This window comes from Eubalaena glacialis, chromosome 14 (genome assembly GCF_028564815.1).
Source record: "Eubalaena glacialis isolate mEubGla1 chromosome 14, mEubGla1.1.hap2.+ XY, whole genome shotgun sequence".
Taxonomy (NCBI): Eukaryota; Metazoa; Chordata; class Mammalia; order Artiodactyla; family Balaenidae; genus Eubalaena; species Eubalaena glacialis.
In genome coordinates this window covers 45484935-45504856 of record NC_083729.1, presented here as the reverse complement: position 1 = coordinate 45504856, position 19922 = coordinate 45484935, and the positions used below count along the sequence as shown (strand labels likewise).

Below are 19922 nucleotides of genomic sequence, written 5' to 3'. Positions count from 1 at the left end.
TCCATGTTCCAAGTCCAGTGATGCTGCTGGAGCTGACATATTTCTGGAAGTCTCCTTTGGAAATGTCTGTAAATGTCAGTTTATAAGCCCCACAAGACTTCCTCATCTATTTATTTATATTAACTCCTTTTTGAAAAATTCTATTATTTACCAAATTTTATTTCAAATAATGTTTGGCTATTTAAAAAAGACAAACTTGGAAGAGAAAAAAGATATTAGGAAAAACTGAAGAAATCTAAATAAACTATGGATTTTGTTCCATAATAATGTGTTGGTTCATTAATTGTGACAAATGTATTATACTAGTGGAGGATATTGATAACAGGGGAAACTGGGTGTAGGGCATATGGAAATTCTCCGTAGTAACTTTGTCATAATTCTGTAAATGTAAAACTATTCCAAAATAAAAAGATTTTCAGAAAAGGACAAATCTTATACCTGAGATATGTTGCCTTTTTCTGATACCTCTCATTGACTGAGAAAAGAAAAGGAAATGAGGAATAAAAGAATAAAGAAACTAACCTTTTCTGAGTATCTATTATGTTCCAGAATCTTATGTATATGTTCTCATTTACTTATAATAATCCAATGACAGTAGTTATTATTTCAATCTTATAAAAAAAGAAAAAGACTCCTCAGAAAGGTAAATGATTTGGCCGAGGATAAATAGCTAATATGTGTTAAACATGAGAATTCAAGCCCATTTTTACGTAGGTCTTAATTCTCTCCACCGCATAATCATATTTCTGCCCTAAAAATTTGTCATAGGCTTTGAAACTAATTTCCAAAGAGCAGTTTCTAAAACAATGTCAAGTACAAATTTCCCAATACTAACCACCATGAACAGGGTAACACTAGATACAAATTTTCTGGTATATGTACTCTTCAAAGTTAGTTATTTTATAATTCAAGTTACTAATTTTCTGATAGAGTCCATAAGGGTGACAGATCTTTCCCCTTTGGGGTAATTGAGTTTTCACTTCAGGGACCGTGGATCTCTTGGACCAAGCCCCATTCTGAACTTGTCATCATGCCAAAACATCCATTTGGTAGAAAGGCCTAAAGTGTGAAAATGAGGTTGGCTCTAGGAAATGTAGGCCCAAATAAATGCTTCTGTGTTGATGGAAGACCCAGGGCTTTTGCCAACATTATGGCTTATTCAGGTTACCATGGAGAAATAGAGGGACCTGCTGATGAGGCCAAAGAATGACCTGCTGCCAGTAGGTTTTCACACCTGTGGGGCACTGCCCAGATCCTCCACTCTTGCAGTTGCTGGGAGTGTTGACTGCTGGCAACTCACACGTGGGTGCCTCCCCAGGAACTGCCCTCTGATGGAGGGAGCTGCCTCACCCAAGTTTTGCACCTCCCTTTGGACTGCAGGCATCTAACGATGAATAGATGTTGAGGTTACAAAGGCCTGGTCCCCTTGCCTCAATATGGGGCATCTTTGAAGGACCTCCCCAGCTTCAGAGCTCCCTTTGGGATCAGCTGAGGTCTCTCTTGCAGCTGCCTCACACTTCCAACCTCACCCTTTGCTCATTTCTGCTTCCCTTACTCGCTTACAAGTATTGATCCAAGAGGGCTCCTCAGGGAAACATCCATATGCAAATCTCAGAGCCACTTTCCTGGGGAGAACAATCTATGCCACTATCTCAATGTGCACATTCTCCCCTTATGGGAAGAATCTAGTACTTTAAAATGCTATCTTAAAAGTGTAGACATCACTCTTTCCAGGAGGCCTCCTTTGACTAGGTTAGTGCCCTCTTAGGAAGCCCCTCAATCTTAGTTAAGTACCTTCCCCAGTAGAGCATTTATGTCACCAAACTGTAATTGAATTGTACATAAATATGCCAAATTAGTCAAGCCCCTTTAAAGGATTTTTATTTATATTGGTTTTGCTCCAAAGATATTTTGTCATATAACCATAAGCATTGATGGGGTTATCCTGGAAACTTTATTTCTTGTTTTTCAATGCCAGTTGATTAAAAAAAAAATGGGCAAAGAACTGAAAGGATTGTCATCCTGAAGAAAGAAATCCTGAAAACAGATTTGCCTATAGATAATTTTTTTTCCTGTATTGTATGTGATTCTGAAACAGAGATGTACATACTACAGAATATTGATTCGGAATTCATGTTTCCTTCCAACCAAGAAATGTCTACTTAAAACTGGAGGAAATCTTACTGTGCTCCAAACTATTTTTACAGATGATGGAATTGTCACATGTGAGTAAATGTTCATAATGGCATCTTCTCAGATTCCTCCAGCTTATGGTACCATTCCTTTTTTCTGACTCTCCATTGTCTGTTTGTGCCATCTATTAAGAGTTAACCATGGACGGGCATTGAGTACATTTGCAGACAGGCTCTTGGGGAGTCTCTGGCCGTAGGCACCTTGAACAAAGGACCAACTCAAGCTAGATCCATGAGACTCCCCAACCGGAAAACATCTCTATGGTTTCCCACATAGAAGCAAAGCCTACGTAAAGATGCAGGCTTCATAGGCCCATAAGGCTTTAATTTATAAGCTTTCCAGCTGCTTCCTACCATGGTCAGTGGGCTTGGAGTGAATCCCTTATATCTGTATTGTTTTTCTCTCATGATAGGTGTTTTACCTTGCCTCCTCCCTGTGAGAGCACTCTTATTTCTCATTTATTTAATGTCCCAATTTTGCTTACTGCTTTACTTACTGATCTAGATTTTGTTGTGGTTTTTCTCACTATAATGACCCTACAACCCAAGTGGAAGGGGAGAACTTACTCTGGAATGATGGACTGCAGCTGCACAGTCAATTGCTCTTGAAGATTTCACCTGGTTTGAGAGCTAGGTAGATCTTGTTGAAGTTGTGGGTCTGCTTTAATCCTGGAGAGTCTTAAATCCCCACTCAACCCTTTATACTAGCAGTGCTCTCTTCATTACTGGAATAGTTTGAGCTAATAAAGAGAAGCAAGTAATTTGTGTCTTACCTAACACAAAGCCAATTTCCTCACTGCTAATCATTCTCATGAAACTTTATATTCAGTCCCATAACCAGTGGTCTGTTGTATTGAATACCAATGACCCTCTTTTATTGAGGTTTAACTCCTCACATATGTCTCTTGTCTTCTTAGAATAAGTGCTCACTGAGGGAAAGATTCTTGCCTTGAATTTTTTTTTTTTTAATTAATAGCTACTTTATTTATTTATTTATTTATTTTATTATTTTTGACTGTGTTGGGTCTTCGTTTCGTGTGAGGGCTTTCTCTAGTTGCGGCAAGCGGGGGCCACTCTTCATTGCCGTGCGCGGGCCTCTCACCATCGTGGCCTCTCTTGTTGCGGAGCACAGGCTCCAGACACGCAGGCTCAGTAGTTGTGGCTCACGGGCCCAGTTGCTCTGTGGCATGTGGGATCTTCCCAGACCAGGGCTCGAACCCGTGTCCCCTGCATTGGCAGGCGGATTCTCAACCACTGCACCACCAGGGAAGCCCAGGGAGCGTGATTTTGAAGCGAAACAAAACAAAATCCAGGCTGTGGCAGCTCCCTGACTTTTCTGCTTCTCCAGCCCTTCCAACAATTTTGAAAATACCAAATTCCCTATCAAATCCCCTTCTTATGGGAACACTTAGAGAGTTCTCTATTTCTTGTATTGAACCCTGACCGACACAATTGCTCAACATCATTTGTTGGTGTGGTAAAAATATCTCATGCCCATCCAGATTATACACGAAATGGTTTTATATTATAGTTTTCTTTGCTTTTATGTTTCTGATTTCTGATGAACTATGAGGGCTTTAAAAATGCTAAGGATTCACCTATATTCCTTCAGTCATTTTAAAGGTGGGAGAATGAGCCCCTGCATTCTTCAAAACAAGTGCAAACACGTTCAGTTGGTCAGTAACAAAGAATTACAGCAAATAGGATATTAAAGATAGTAGAAGTTTTGAGTTAAAAAAAACTCTATTATTTATTGGTAGGTGAACCTTTTCAGACTCTGCAGTTATTTACTCAACACCCCAGTTTAACAGTGAACAATTTATTTCATTAGTCACTAGTTTTATTTAAGTCTTAACTAAATCTCACATGAGTGCTTTTGATTGTGTGGTACAAATCCACATTTTGAGGCTGAATATTGTGGACTATTTAATTTTCTGAATGTAATTTTGCATATAATAGGCTTATCTTGGGAAGAGCTCAAAACACATTGAAATATGAGGATTAATGAGGCATGAGTCATAAATCATTTGGCTCTCCCCAGATTACACTTCTGGTTGTGGAGTTAGGACCACATCCTAGCTGTCTTGATTCTAGTACACTGTGCTCTCCACTGGCCTTCATTTTGTCTGTGGTCTTTTGGGTCTGTGATTAACTGAATCCTTTAATTTGAGCTTTCTGCCATTCTTTCTCATGCATGTTTTCCCTTTGGGTCTGTAAATGAGAACTACATCCACTGGCTTGGCAACCTCAGCTCTTGTGAGTATAATGATGGCTGCTAATATTAACATGGCACTTTATAAATATCTTTCACAAATTTTAGTTATTTGAGCCTCTCAAAACCTTATGAGTAAGTAAGGCAGGTATTATTATATTATTCTTAGTTTATAGACAGGGAGAGAAATATCTGAGAAAGATACAAATATTTTTAAATGAAGGCTGGAATCAGTTTGGATTAAAACAAAAACTACTTCTGTAATTTAAAAATATTTGCTAGAAACTTGAACCATTGTGTCCAAAAATTTAAAGTCAATAGTATTAAAATGCCTAAGCCTCAAGCTTGTCTGTGGTAATGAGTGATGTGGTCTTTCACCAAATGACTTTTGCAAGGTAGCATAGTTTATAAGCCAGAGAGAAGGTAAGAAAGATGCTTTGCAGGAGAACTTGTGAGCTTTTGGCAATGTTAGCAATGTAGATTTTGATTCCAAGGCAGAGGGGTTCTTCCAGTCTCTAGTTTCCTGGACTATTCTGGTCCTCTAGCTATGAATGACTCAAGGGCAAAAAGATCATGCCTTATTCAATTGTAAACCAAATTCCTTGAACAGTGCCGAGAACATAGTCAAATGTCCACTAAGCTATTCTAGTGGCTCTTATTCCAAAGTTCCTCTGAATTAATACATCTTCTTTTGAAGTACTGTGTTGAATGCATAACCTCAAATGCTAATGTGAATCTCCAGTCCTTCATTTGATAGTCTTTCCTAGTATAAAGCAATCAGTTTTTCTTGTCATGATGGCTCTTTATAAATGCTTGCTGTTTATTGCATCTGCTTCCATTATTCTCTCTCCTTACACATTTAATTCACTCTTATACTTTATTTTCCTTTTGTTAGATGCCATGGGTAAATCAGAAAGTACAGATAGAATATGAGTGGAACCTTTTGTCCCTCTGTTCTAGACAAATGCTCTTTAACCAGAGCATTGTAAACATTGAATTGAGCTGAATAGATGGAACACTGAGTCATTCCCCAGGGCTTTGAGAAAACCTGGTGCTGTGGCAAGGGCTCAGCTTTGCCCTCCACACCTGTCACACTTGTGCTCACACTGGGGTATAACAGGGTACTGACTACATTGGCTCTTCCAGTGAACTAGAATAGTGGACAGCTGGTTGACAATTCTTCTGTGAGAATTTTCAAGGGACAAGGGTATCTGAGGTTGGCTCTATCATCTTCCTGTTGGTGTGCCATTTTCATGCGTCCTCTTCTTTTCAAAGAAAAAAAAAACTTTTTTCAAGAGTTTCACCCAGAATAGAATCCCTTTTTGGTACCTAAGTTTTGAGTATTTTTTAAAAAATCTCCTATTGCCACATCCTCCCAAAGTCTAAGAGGAACTGACTTGGCAGTAAGTGTAGCATTTATTTGCTTCTCCCTTTACTAAGAAATTCCCAGAGGATCCTTTCCTCAGAAATACAAGCTTGAATTGTGCCCAGTCCTTGCTACTAATGCTCACTAAGAGAGATGGCGACACTAAAACAAGCAGCTATTAGCAATGGCATTTGGGCTGTGAGTGGTTTGTAGATGTTGAGGGTGAAATATTTCAAAATGGAACTGAGTGGAAAAGCCAAATTCAAATTGATAAAGGGGCTGTACATGTGCTTCATTTAACTTCAGACAGACTTTTTTTTTTTTTTTAATAAATAAATGGATGGATACAGATGAATGAAATGGATGGCTAAATGGGTTTTTATTTATTTATTTATTTATTTTTGGCTGTGCTGGGTCTTCATTTCTGTGTGAGGGCTTTCTCTAGTTGTGGCAAGTGGGGGCCACTCTTCATCGCGGTGCGCGGGCCTCTCACTATCGTGGCCTCTCTTGTTGCGGAGCACAGCCTCCAGACGCGCAGGCTCAGTAGTTGTGGCTCACGGGCCCAGTTGCTCCACGGCATGTGGGATCTTCCCAGACCAGGGCTCGAACCCGTGTCCCCTGCATTGGCAGGCAGATTCTCAACCACTGCGCCACCAGGGAAGCCCCCAGACAGACTTTTGACTACTTGTGTCATATACAAATGTGTACAACAAAGCTTGAAATTGTATTTCCATTTTACTTAATTAGATTAGTGCAAGACCTGCATAATAATCAACAGTTAGTAGCCTCACTACTACTGGGGTTCAGAATCTCAAAATAATTGCTGTTTTTGAAGTTTGGTCTGTCGTCTGGGAATGAGGTCAATTGGTTGATTTTCGGTGTCGCTAAGGTTGGTTTTACTTGTATTTGTGTGGTCCAACTAAAAGACCTCAATTTTCTTTAACTAGAGTAGGTAGACATAAAAATAGAATGTATTTTTAAAATTCTGAAGAAGTAATTAAGGATTTTTTTTTTTTAATTAAAGACTGCCCGCTTTAACAAAAATAAGTTCAAGTACTATTTTTTTCCAAGTTTTAAAAGAAATGGGTAATGAAACCTCACTGCATGTTTTCTCTCCAACATGAATAATAAGAATTTGAAATCCATTATAATTATGATTAGGGTGTTTTCTCTCCAGGTTTTAGATATCTACAGTGTGTGGCCTGCAAAGAGAACAGCTTTACATAATTACAAAAGACAAGGAAGATTGGTTTCAGAAAAGCTAATAGTGGAACAGACTATTACACATAAAATTCTGGGCAAGAAGACAATGACAATACCAAGAGAGAGAGCGCTCAAGAGAGCGATACTAAGAACCCATTCAGAAATCAAGAAAACCCAAATAGCATTTATGCAAGCAGAGAGCAGCTCTGCAGTTTTCTGTTAAGCAAAAGGAAGGCAGATGTTCCATTTTGTCCCTGTTGGGAAGATTTTCATTTGCAGCTGGGTGATGTTTTAAAATAAGACTTTCGTAAGTACTGCTTTGTAGAAGGAAGTCGAATTTCATGACAGCCAAGAGGAGTTTTGGGCCACTCTTGTAGCTCTCAGATGTGCAGTTCAAACTTTGACTTAAAAGGAACATGTAGGAATGGAAAAAGTTCAAGCCTTAGAGTTAAGGACCTTATGCCTGCCTTGGCCATTAAGTCAGGCTATCTACCTTTTCATGCTCCAGTTTCTTCATTGGCTGAGCAGATTATAATAACACACTGTGACTGTGTGAAAATGTTTGGTACACCTCTTACCTTCCCTGAATCTCGGTAGTTTTATCTGTAAAGTGAGATCGTTTATGACTTTTGAGAATGTCTAGGTAAGGGGCCTTCATATTTCTTGTAAGCTAATTCTCAATTAACTCCATATTTCTCATATTCTATGGCCCTGCTATTTGCCTTTTATGTTTCATGGAGTGTTTATGAAGATGAAATAAGACCATGTACAGGTCAGTGCTTTAAAGGATATAAAGGGCTACCTAAAAATCCAAGTGGTACTCTTATTGTTAATACAGCATCGGATTTTGAAACAAGTTCCAGTTTTTGGTCAAAATGTTTATAAATCATATATCCAATCTGGGGTAGGATCATTGGGGGAAATTTCTTACCCTAAAATTAGTAAACATACGAGATAGAATTTGGACCCAGGTCAGTCTGATCAAGGTCTATGTGTCTGATGATTACCTGTATTGGTAGGTAGATGACTGCTGTTAAAAGATAAACTGAGGCATATTAAAAATTTTAAGAGTCTATTTGAGCAAGAATGGATTTGAATCAGGCAGCATCCAATCTAGCAGATACCAAGGAGCTCTGAATAGCTTTACAAAATGAATGACTTTTATAGCCAGAAAGGAATGGGAATGAGGATGTTATACTAGGCAAAAAAAAAAAAAAAAAAAAGGTTGCTTATTGCAAGGTTACTTTCCTTTAGGGGATGACAGGGGTCTATCAGGCAGACTACCTAACTGTTGATCAGGTGATTCCTGGTTGACTGGCTTAAGATTCCATTTATGAGAGCTGTAAGTGTAATTCAGTCTTGGTTTGGTGATGTGGGTCTTGGCATAAGGAACTCTATTTTGGGCCTGTTGTCTTTTTTTTTTTTAAACATTATCTATAATGGTGAGAATGCCCACTACTCAAACTGGTTTAGAGGGAATGCTGATAAAGGGGCTTGAAACTTCTTTACCCATTTTCTTTGAGTTCTTTCCATCAAGGGTAAAAAGTCCAAAAAAACACTTCCTTGCTTCTCTCAATAGGCCTCTGTTAACCTCAAGAGAGAGGTGCTCTGAAATGTTTTGCTTTCACTGAGGGGTCTGATGAGTTACAGCTCTTATGATTAGGTTACTGATATTGGAAATATGCATTTTCCCTTACTGGTTATGTAAGATTTATGTAACTTGAGTTTTTTTATTTAACAGGGCTGAGAGTCTAAAATGTATTGTTAGAAGTCTGTGAATGGCTGAGGTTTTCTTAAATTTTATAGCCTAAATTATTGGTAATGTAGCTCATAAAATCTCAGGAAGATAAGACTCTATGAAAATATAAACTTTATTATTAAAGACCTGAAGTGTTTATACTGAGCTGTGAATTGTGGTGGTATGTGTGTGTGTGTGTGTGTGCTGTTCCCTGGCAGCCGACAAACACAGTGAGGTCATCAGCATGTGCTAAGATCCTGAGAGTCAGACTCATGTCTGTGCTCAGGATCAAGAAGCACCATGTATATAAAAGGGGGAACGTCTTGCTGTGCAACAGACTGGGTGTGGAATGGAAGGAAGTGGAGGGAGCCTGAGATGTAGCAAATGTTTCCAGATTGGGTGGCTGAGATGGTGGGGACAGGAAGAGAAGCAGGCTTGGCAAGAAAGGTGATGAGTTCAGATTTGGACCTATTGTTTGTGAGGTGGCTGTGAAATAGCCAGCTGCAAATAACAATAGGCTCTCAACAGTACAGATGTGTACCTCAAAATAGGGATCTGGACTTGATATGCAGAATTGGGATTAAGCAGCTTTGAGAGGATGGGATCACCTGTGGGAAGAGATGGACCCGGGCAAGGGGTGTGCCATGAGATTCCCTTCTCTGAGCTGGTTTTAAACAGAGGCAGGAACAGAACGAAGAGGAGAAAATGGTACTAGCAAATCCACTGGGGGGCAACATAACCTACTCCTACTCCAGAGCTTTAGCACATTTCGCACTCATTGTCTAAAAAATTCTCTCCCCATCTAACTCTGTGGGTCATTGCCTCATCCTTTTCAGAACTTGGCTGAAATGTCACCTTCTCAGTGAAGCCTTCAATGACTGCTGCATTTAAAACTGCAATCTCTCCCATGCTCAGCATTCTCCCTCCCCCTGCCTTACATCATTTTTTTTCTAAAGCACATATCCCCGTATGCCATACTCTAAGTTTAACTGAATGGTTTGTTTAACGTTGGTCTCCATCCACTAAAATGACCAACTTCAGGAGGTCAGGGACTCTTGTTTACTTTGCATCTCTGGAATCACTGAGATTGCCTGGCACATAGTAGGAGCTCCAAAAATACTTGTTGAAAGAACAAGTAGGCTCATAGGGACCTAAAGGCCCAGCTCTCATGTGATCATTAGCCTTGGAAATGCAGGAGGACCCAATTTTGGTGGGAGAGTGAGAAAAAGATTATACACTAAGACTTGATAGCAGGAAACTTGAGGCCACATTTTGTGACTAGAAAATGTTTAAAGAAGACAAATAGCAAAGCAATTTGTCTTCCAGAGAGGATAATTCAGAATATTAATGGGGCTGCTGATAAATTCGTTGAGAAAATTAAGGATGCACTCGCAGTGTTTGTGCAGGTGGAGATTGATGACGAGAGCTGGTTTGGAGGGACGTCAGTGTGTCTGAAAATCAGGCAGGCTGTGATTTGGTTTAGGTGGGCATAATGATCTCTCCTGTATACTCAAGGTGGTTATAAGTGGTAGGTCAGTCTTGGTTTCTTAAAGTGCTTTTTTAAAATGACCTCTATAATTCAGAGAAGTTAAGGATTAGAACAGAGAAATTACCTGAGTTGATAAAATGAAGAGAATGAATATGCTGGATTCACTAGAACTTGAAATTAAGTTGTTGTAGAGAAAATGCAATTTTCAGAATGACATAACTTAATTTTTAAAAAATGATTTAAGGATACATTGAAAAATATGGAAAACTCAGTTTAATGTGAAATTTTTTATCGCAGAGTTGTAAAAGGATGCAACCCAGTTGTGGGTCAGACCTTACAAGTTTCCCTCTTGGATTCTCAGAAGGTCTGGTTGGCTCATGGACTTCCTGGAAGTGTAACTTTGCACACTGGGAAGTCAAGTGGATGTCCAGGACCCCATCTGAGGTGGCCATTGCATGGTCCTAGGAAAAGACCTGTATGTGGTATGAAGTCCAGGAGGCAACGCTTGATTTAATTCTGTTCAAATGATGAGCTGACCAACATAATCTGTATTTAAAAGCTTATTTTCTAAAGCACCAATGACTGCATACTGTTTGTATACATTCATTTACTTCTTTTTCTGGAAGGAGAGTTTGGATAATTGTACCTTCTCAACAGGAGTAATACCTGTCTTATCTTTCCATGGGCAGATCATTTTCCATGTTGCTTTCATTTCTGGGTCTTGTCAGTAACACAGTTTGGTCAGTGAAGCTGACACGGGGCTGCTCCTTTCTTCCCTGGAGATGATCTTCCACTCTTCTCCCCTCCTTATTTTCTAAAAAAGAAATATCTGATTTGTCTAGCTTGGTTAAGGGAAGATAGGACCTCTGATCCAGTGGGGGGAGGTAATTCTCCCCAGAGAAATCAAGAATGTGAAATAGATAGTGGGCAATGAAAAAGTAGCCAATATCCAAAAACTGATGGATTAAGAGAGCACTAAAAGGTAAGTAAACTGCTATGTCCCTGTATGTGGCCATAGCAGTTTAATTTCTGTGCCTGACATTTAATTTTGGATACTTCTAGCCCCTTGATGTTTTCTTCCATAGTTTATCAGAGTGCTGGTAGACAATTAGTTGACTTTTTTCTTTGATGTCTCATGTGATGAGATTATTGGCTCTATAAATCTCCTGTTTGCTAACCTGTATCCTGTAGGTGAATGAAAATAGGATTTGGAGTAAAACTATTTAGGTAGCAAGTTATTAAACAGTATTCTAGAATTACCACTTCCAGTAGTTTTAATGTTATAGCTTTATTGGCGTATTTTCATCATGATACTTCCCAGTGGGAGATCTGTTTTCAGCTTGATCCGTATTTAGGAAGAGATGTCCTACCATAAGGTTTTTTATTGTTGTTGTTACTTTTGCTGTAATAATGCTGTGTAACAAATAACTCCCCAAATCGCAGTGGCTAGCAACATTTATTTCTCACTCATTGGTCTGAAGATCCAGTGACTCTGATGGGCTCTGCTGTGCTTGGTTGAGCTTAGATGGGATAGACTGTAAGAGGATGGACAAAGGTAGTATGAGGCCGGTGAGCTCCCCAAACGCTTGGGTGCCAAGCATTTGCTGATTCCGCCCCGTGCCTGGCACGTGTGTCTTTCGGTCCTGGCTGGGCATTGCCACCTCCCCCTGGGCCAGCACCACCCACGTACCTCTTGGCAGAGGCCACAATTGATTGACTTGCTGTTGAGCTTCCACTCTTTGGCATGGCTGCATTTTGATGGCAGAGGGAGCAGTTATGCCCAGAGCCTGGTGTGTTGGCATCACCAGTCTGACCTGAGCACCATGTGCTGCATGACATGACACATGGCACAGGGAGAACTGCCCAGCATGGAAGATTCTCAGGGGCTGCTAGAGTCATCCCTGATGGCATCAGGCCTGCCAGCCACTCAGAGGATGAGGAGTCACTGGCAGGGCAGAAGCGGGCCTCCTCACAGGCTTTGGGCACCATCCCTAAACAGAGAAGCTCCTCCAGGTTCATCAAGAGAAAGAAGTTTGACGGTGAGCTGGTGGAGAGCAGCCTGGTTAAGTCCTCTACCCAGGCGAAGGGGGCCAGTGGGGTGGAACCAGGGTGCTGTTCGGGGAGTGAACCCTCCTCCAGTGGGAAGAAGGTGTCTAAGGCCTCCAACACCCCTGTGCCACCCAGCCCAGCCCCAGCCCCAGCCCCAGCCCCAGCCCCTGGACTCACCAAGCATGTGAAGAAGAACAAACAGCCACTCCAGGTGACCAAGGATCTGGGCCACTGGAAGCCTGCGGACGACCTCCTGCTCATCAATGCCGTGTTGCAGACCAATGACCTGACATCTGTCCGCCTGGTTGTGAAGTTCAGCTGCCGCTTCACCCTGCGGGAAGTCCAGGAGCACTGGTCCGCCCTGCTCTACGATCCTGTCATCTCCAAGCTGGCCTGCCAGACCATGAGACAGCTGCACCCAGAGGCCATTGCTGCCATCCAGAGCAAGGCCCTGTTTAGTAAGGCTGAAGAGCAGCTGCTAAGCAAAGTGGGATCGACCAGCCAGCCGACCTTGGAGACCTTCCAGGACCTGCTGCACAGACACCCCAATGCCTTCTACCTGGCCCGTACTGCCAAGGCTCTGCAGGCCCAGTGGCAGCTCATGAAGCCATATTACCTGTTGGAGGACCAGACAGCCTCTGCCCAAGGGGGACCAAGTGCTGAACTTCTCGATCACAGAGGACTTGATTGATGACAGTAAGCTCAGTGACATGCGAGATGAAGTCCTAGAACATGAGCTGACAGTGGCTGACTGACGCCAGAAACAAGAGATTTGGCAGCTGGAACAGGAACTGCATAAGTGGCTGGTGCTAGTAGATAGCATCACAGGCATGACCTCTCCGGACTTTGACAACCAGGCCCTAGCAGTGCTGCGGGGCCGCATGGTGCGATGCACTTGAGAAAGATCACCCTAGGCAGAGCAACCGAGGATAACCAGATTGACGCGGACCTGTCTCTGGAGGGTCCGGCCTGGAAGATCTCCCAGAAGCAAGGTGTCATCAAGCTGAAAAACAACGGTGATTTCTTCATTGCCATTGAGGCCCGGTGGCCCATCTACATCAATGGACGGCCTGTGCTGTGTGGTTCCAAATGGCGCCTTAGCAACAGCTCCATGGTGGAGATTGCCAGCCTGTAATTCGTCTTCCTCATCTACAAGGACCTCATTGCCCTTATTCAGGCTGAGGCTGCCAAGATCACGCCACAGTGAGAAGTGGTGGCAGGACCCATGGGCTCTCTCTGGCCTCAGTTTCCCCTGCCATCCCAGACCCCTGGAGCTGGGAACTCAGGCTCCTGGAAAAAGCAGAGGGGGCTGAAGGAGATTCAGCTCCTGGCCCCTTGATCTGAGCCTCTGTGGGAGGGCGGAGCTGGCCCTGGGGAAGCCCCTAGAGGCTGGGACCCTCAGGCTTCCTTAGTGCCAGAACCCCTCCCCTTCTCTCTCTGCAGAGGACCCTACCCTTTCCCCCAGATTCCCACCTTTGCCCCGTGTCTCCAGCTGATTAGCTTCAGACTTTTCCTTTATTATTTTTCTTTTGTAAATACAAAGCACTGAGTTCCGAAGTAAAAAACAAACAAACAAACAAACAAAGGGATACATTGAGAGTGATAATCCCTACTCCAGAATATGGTTACATGTAAAACAAACATATAAAATACATATATATTATATTATTCACATATAAAATAAGCAAGATCACATATATAATAAACTGATATTTTGTGGCTCTAATATCTACCTTCCAACTTTGTAATGCAATGAACTAAGAAAGTCCCACCAGGTGGGAATTGTCTCACTTCTAGTCTTGTCCAGACTATCACTTGCATTGTCTTGGTTCTGTATGTGGACTGATCAGCACTTGATTCTTAATGACCTTCCATAGTATTCAGTCTCTGCATTGGCAGGGTTGCCTCCTTATACATTAAGATTCTTATACTCAACGTAGATAATTCTCAATATATCTGTCTATAGTTTAAGGAAATAAAGAGTTTACATCAGCTGTATTCTTTTCCTCTCTTGCTATCCTTGAATGGCAGTTTACTCAGACATATTTCTTGAATGCCTATGCAGGGTAGTGTGAGAGCTAGTGGATGAATAAGATACATATGGTTCTTGCACTTGTCACATTCACAACTCCTCCATAAATAAAGGCCCTGCTGGAACAGAAGGCACGTTGGTCTTCTTCAATATGCCACCTTCTAAATGCCTGAGAATCACTTGAGACATGATCTCTCTGTGCATTGGTGTCTCTTCTCTGCTTGTAGGGGGCTTGGGATGGGGAAATACTCCTCCCTTCCTAAGATAGTTTGTGTGGGACATTAATGATATTCCTTTGGTTTGTTTGAGATAGGTGATTGTTTATAGTTTAAATATTTCTTATGTGCCTACGTAGAATAGAATTCCTCTTTCTTCTCTGAACTTAAAACGCTGTTAATAAGTGGACTCCATAGAAAGGAAGATGACTTTTTGAAAAGCAGTTGATCCTTGAACAATGTAGGGATTAAGAGTGCCCACCCTCCCCACAGCTGAAAAACCACAGATAATTTATAGTCCCTTTCTGTATATAGTATGTGGTTCTTCCGTATCTGTGGTTCTGCATCTGCTGATTCAACCAACCAACTATTGTGTAGTACTGAAGTATTTACTATTGAAAAAAAATCTGCATAAAAGTGGAACTGCATATAAGTACAGTTCAAACCTGTGTTGCTCAAGAGTCAATGTACTATGTCCTAGGTTGTCAATTATATCTTGGCTTTCTCCTCTGTGCTAGAGTACAAATTACCAGGTGGAAGAAGGGTAGAGTAGTTCATTGAAATTCTTTTAAAGGAAAATAAAGCCCATGTGCAACCACTAGACTATTAAAATGTGTTCTTATTAAGAAAGGAGCATTTGAATAAAAATTCAACTTGTTTTTTTAAAAAGCCAAATTTGAAAAATTGAAGGTAAAATGGAAGAGTATCTTCAAAAGTCTTCTGGAAATTTCTAGTTGTATTATTCCAAATTGGTGATGTTAATATTTTAAAATAATAATACCTGCATGGTTTATTATTCTCCAGGGATACTCTGATCATTGGAGTTGTGCTATGTATTTATGAGATAGTGTTGGAAGTGAATTGAGAGGTACTGAGAGAGAAAATTCAAGAGTTGCCCAATTCTCCCTGAGGTTTCCAAGTTTGTGCATACATAATGGTTTTAGTCACTTATTCATTTTTCTCCCTACCTTACTGCCAATGCCTACTTTGTGTTTGTACAAATTTTTGTTTCTCAAGAAAAAAATCTATTTCTGAACAATATCATATTGTATCTCCAAATTTCTCTTAAAGCTTTTTCCCTTAATTTTCAGCGTGCATAATTTCACTTCTCTTTTTTCACTGCCAATGTCTTAATTGAAATTTTAATACTCTCTTAGTTTTTCACTGTTCATCAGTTTATTGTCCTAAAAAACATGGATTCAATCCCTGGTGCTCTACAGAAACTACAATTGATTCTTCCATTGCCTCAAACAAAACGTGGCTTTTTCTTTCAACAGTATTGTATTAATTGTCTATTGTTGCACAATAAATTATCACAACTTAGTGGCTTAAAACAACACACAATTTATTATCCCACCGTTTCTGTGGGCCAGGAATTTTGAGCACTGCCGAAACGTGGTCTTTGCTTCAGGATGTCTCAGAAGGCTGCAGTGAAATCATTGGTCAGGGTTGGGATCTCATCTGAAGGTTCAACTGAGTTTGCATACTTATTGGCAGGATTCAGTTTCTTGAGGCTGTTGATCCAGAGGCCTCAGTTCTTTGCTGGGCTGTTGACCACTTTCTTTTTTTTTTTTTAACATCTTTATTGGAGTATAATTGCATTACAATGGTGTGTTAGTTTCTGCTTTATAACAAAGTGAATCAGTTATACATATACATATATCCGATATCTCTTCCCTCCCACCATCCCTATCCCACCCCTCCAGGTGGTCACAAAGCACTGAGCTGATCTCCCTGTGCTATGCGGCTGCTTCCCACTAGCTATCTATTTTACATTTGGTAGAATATATATGTCCATGCCACTCTCTCATTTTGTCCCAGTTTACCCTTCCCCCTCCCCGTGTCCTCAAGTCCATTCTCTAGTAGGTCTGCATCTTTATTCCCGTCTTGCCCCTAGGTTCTTCATGACCATTTTTTTTTTAGATTCCATATATATGTGTTAGCATACAGTATTTGTTCTTCTCTTTCTGACTTACTTCACTATGTATGACAGACTCTGGGTCCATCCACCTCACTACAGATAACTCAATTTCATTTCTTTTTATGGCTGAGTAATATTCCATTGTATATATGTGCCACATCTTTATCCATTCATCTGTCGATAGACACTTAGGTTGCTCCAATGTCCTGGGTATTGTAAATAGTGCTGCAATGAACACTGTGGCATATGACTCTTTGAATTATGGTTTTCTCAGGGTATATGCCCAGTAGTGGGATTAGTGGGTGGTATGGTAGTTCTATTTTTAGTTTTTTAAGGAACCTCCATCCTGTTCTCCATAGTGTCTGTATCAATTTATATTCCCACCAACAGTGCAAGAGGGTTCCCTTTTCTCCACACCCTTTCTAGAATTTACTGTTTGTAGATTTTTTGATGCTGGCCATTCTGACTGGTGTGAGATGATATCTCATTGTAGTTTTGATTTGCATTTCTCTAATGATTAATGATGTTGAGCATTCTTTCATGTGTTTGTTGGCAATCTGTATACCTTCTTTGGAGAAATGTCTATTTAGGTCTTCTGCCCATTTTTTTTTTTTACATTTTTATTTATTTAATTTATGGCTGTGTTGGGTCTTCGTTTCTGTGTGAGGGCTTTCTCTAGTGTGGCAAGCGGGGGCCACTCTTCATCGCAGTGTGTGGGCCTCTCACTATCACGGCCTCTCTTGTTGCGGAGCACAGGCTCCAGACACGCAAGCTCAGTAATTGTGGCTCACGGGCCCAGCTGCTCTGCAGCATGTGGGATCTTCCCAGACCAGGGCTCGAATCCGTGTCCCCTACATTGGCAGGCAGATTCTCAACCACTGCACCACCAGGGAAGCCCCATCTGCCCATTTTTGGATTAGGTTGTTTGTTTTTTTGATATTGAGCTGCATGAGCTGCTTGTAAATTTTGGAGATTAATCCTTTGTCAGTTGCTTCATTTGCAAATATTTTCTCCCATTCTGAGGGTTGCCTTTTCATCTTGTTTATGGTTTCCTTTGCTGTGCAAAAGCATTTAAGTTTCATTAGGTCCCATTTGTTTATTTTTGTTTTTATTTCCATTTCTCTAGGAGGTGGGTCAAAAAGGATCTTGCTCTGATTTATGTCATAGAGTGTTCTGCCTATGTTTTCCTCTAAGAGTTGTATAGTGTCTGGCCTTACATTTAGGTCTTTAATCCATTTTGAGTTTATTTTTGTGTATGGTGTTAGGAAGTGTTCTAATTTCATTCTTTTACATGTAGCTGTCCAGTTTTCCCAGCACCACTTATTGAAGAGGGTGTCTTTTCTCCATTGTATATTCTTGCATCCTTCACCAAAGATAAGGTGACCATAGGTGCGTGGGTTTATCTCTGGGCTTTCTATCCTGTTCCATTGATCTATACTTCTGGTTTTTTGCCAGTACCATATTGTCTTGATTACTGTAGCTTTGTAGTATAGTCTGAAGTCAGGGAGACTGATTCTTCCAGCTCCGTTTTTCTTTCTCAAGATTGCTTTGGCTATTCGGGGTCTTTTGTGTTTGCATACAATTTGTGAAAATTTTCCTTCTAGTTGTGTGAAAAATGCCATTGGCAGTTTGATAGGGATTGCTTTGAATCTGTAGATTGCTTTGGGTAGTATAGGCATTTCCACAAGGTTGATTCTTCCAATGCAAGAACATGGTATATCTCTCCATCTGTTGGTAGCATCTTTAATTTCTTCCATCAGGGTCTTATAGTTTTCTGCATACAGGTCTTTTGTTTCCTTAAGTAGGTTTATTCCTAGGTATTTTATTCTTTTTGTTGCAATGGTAAAGGGAGTGTTTCTTTAATTTCACTTTCAGATTTTTCATCATTAGTGTATAGGAATGCAAGAGATTTCTGTGCATTAATTTTGTTTATTCCTAGGTATTTTATTCTTTTTGTTGCAATGGTAAATGGGAGTGTTTCTTTAATTTCACTTTCAGAGTTTTCATCATTAGTGTATAGGAATGCAAGAGATTTCTGTGCGTTAATTTTGTATCCTGCTACTTTACCAAATTCATTGATTAGCTCTAGTAGTTTTCTGGTAGCACCTTTAGGATTCTCTATAGTATCATGTCACCTACAAATAGTAACAGCTTTACTTCTTCTTTTCCGATTTGGATTCCTTTTATTTCTTTTTCTTCTCTGATTACTGTAGCTAAAACTTCCAAAACAATGTTGAATAATAGTGGTGAGAGTGGGCAACCTTGTCTTGTTCCTGATCTTAGTGGAAATGGTTTCAGTTTTTCACCATTGAGGATGATGTTGGCTGTGGGTTTGTCATATATGGCCTTTATTATGTTGAGGTAAGTTCCCTCTACGTGTACTTTCTGGAGAGTTTTTATAATAAGTTGGTGTTGAATTTTGTGAAAAGCTTTTTCTGCATCTATTGAGATGATCATATGGTTTTTATTCTTCAGTTTGTTATTATGGTGTATTACATTCATTGATTTGCGTATATTGAAGAATCCTTGCATTCCTGGGATAAACCCCACTTGATCATAGTGTATGATCCTTTTAATGTGCTGTTGGATTCTGTTTGCTAGTATTTTGTTGAGGATTTTTGCATCTATGTTCATCAGTGATATTGGCCTGTAGTTTTCTTTCTTTGTGGCATCTTTGTCTGGTTTTGGTATCAGGGTGATGGTGGCCTCGTAGAATGAGTTTGGGAGTGTTCCTCCCTCTGCTGTATTTTGGAAGAGTTTGAGAAAGATAGGTGTTAGGTCTTCTCTAAATGTTTGACAGAATTCGCCTGTGAAGCCATCTGGTCCTGGGCTTTTGTTGGAAGATTTTTAATCACAGTTTCAATTTCAGTGCTTGTGATTAGTCTGTTCATATTTTCTATTTCTTCCTGGTTCAGTCTTAGAACGTTGTGCTTTTCTAAGAATTTGTCCATTTCTTCCAGGTTGTCCATTTTATTGGCATATAGTTGCTTGTAGTAATCTCCCATGATCCTTTGTATTTCTGCAATATCAGTTGTTACTTCTCCTTTTTCATTTCTAATTCTATTGACTTGAGTCTTCTCTCTTTTTTTCTTGATGAATCTGGCTAATGGTTTATCAATTTTGTTTATCTTCACAAAGACCCAGATTTTAGTTTTATTGATGTTTGCTATGGTTTCCTTCATTTCTTTTTCATTTATTTCTGATCTGATATTTATGATTTCTTTCCTTCTGCTAACTTTGGGGTTTTTTTGTTCTGCTTTCTCTAATTGCTTTTGGTGTAAGGTTAGGTTGTTTATTTGAGATGTTTCTTGTTTCTTGAGGTAGGATTGTATTGCTATAAACTTCCCTCTTAGAACTGCTTTTGCTGCATCCCATAGGTTTTGGGTCATCGTGTTTTCATTGTCATTTGTTTCTAGGTATTTTTTAGTTTCCTCTTTGATTTCTTCAGTGATCTCTTGGTTATTAAGTAGTGTATTGTTAAGCTTCCACGTGTTTGTATGTTTTA

General features: G+C 40.3%; 1 pseudogene; it reads left to right on the top strand.

The window, feature by feature from the left end:
* The first annotated feature begins 12037 nt into the window (after window positions 1-12037).
* LOC133105347 (microspherule protein 1-like) lies at window positions 12038-13526 on the top strand (annotated as a pseudogene).
* Window positions 13527-19922: the final 6396 nt, after the last annotated feature.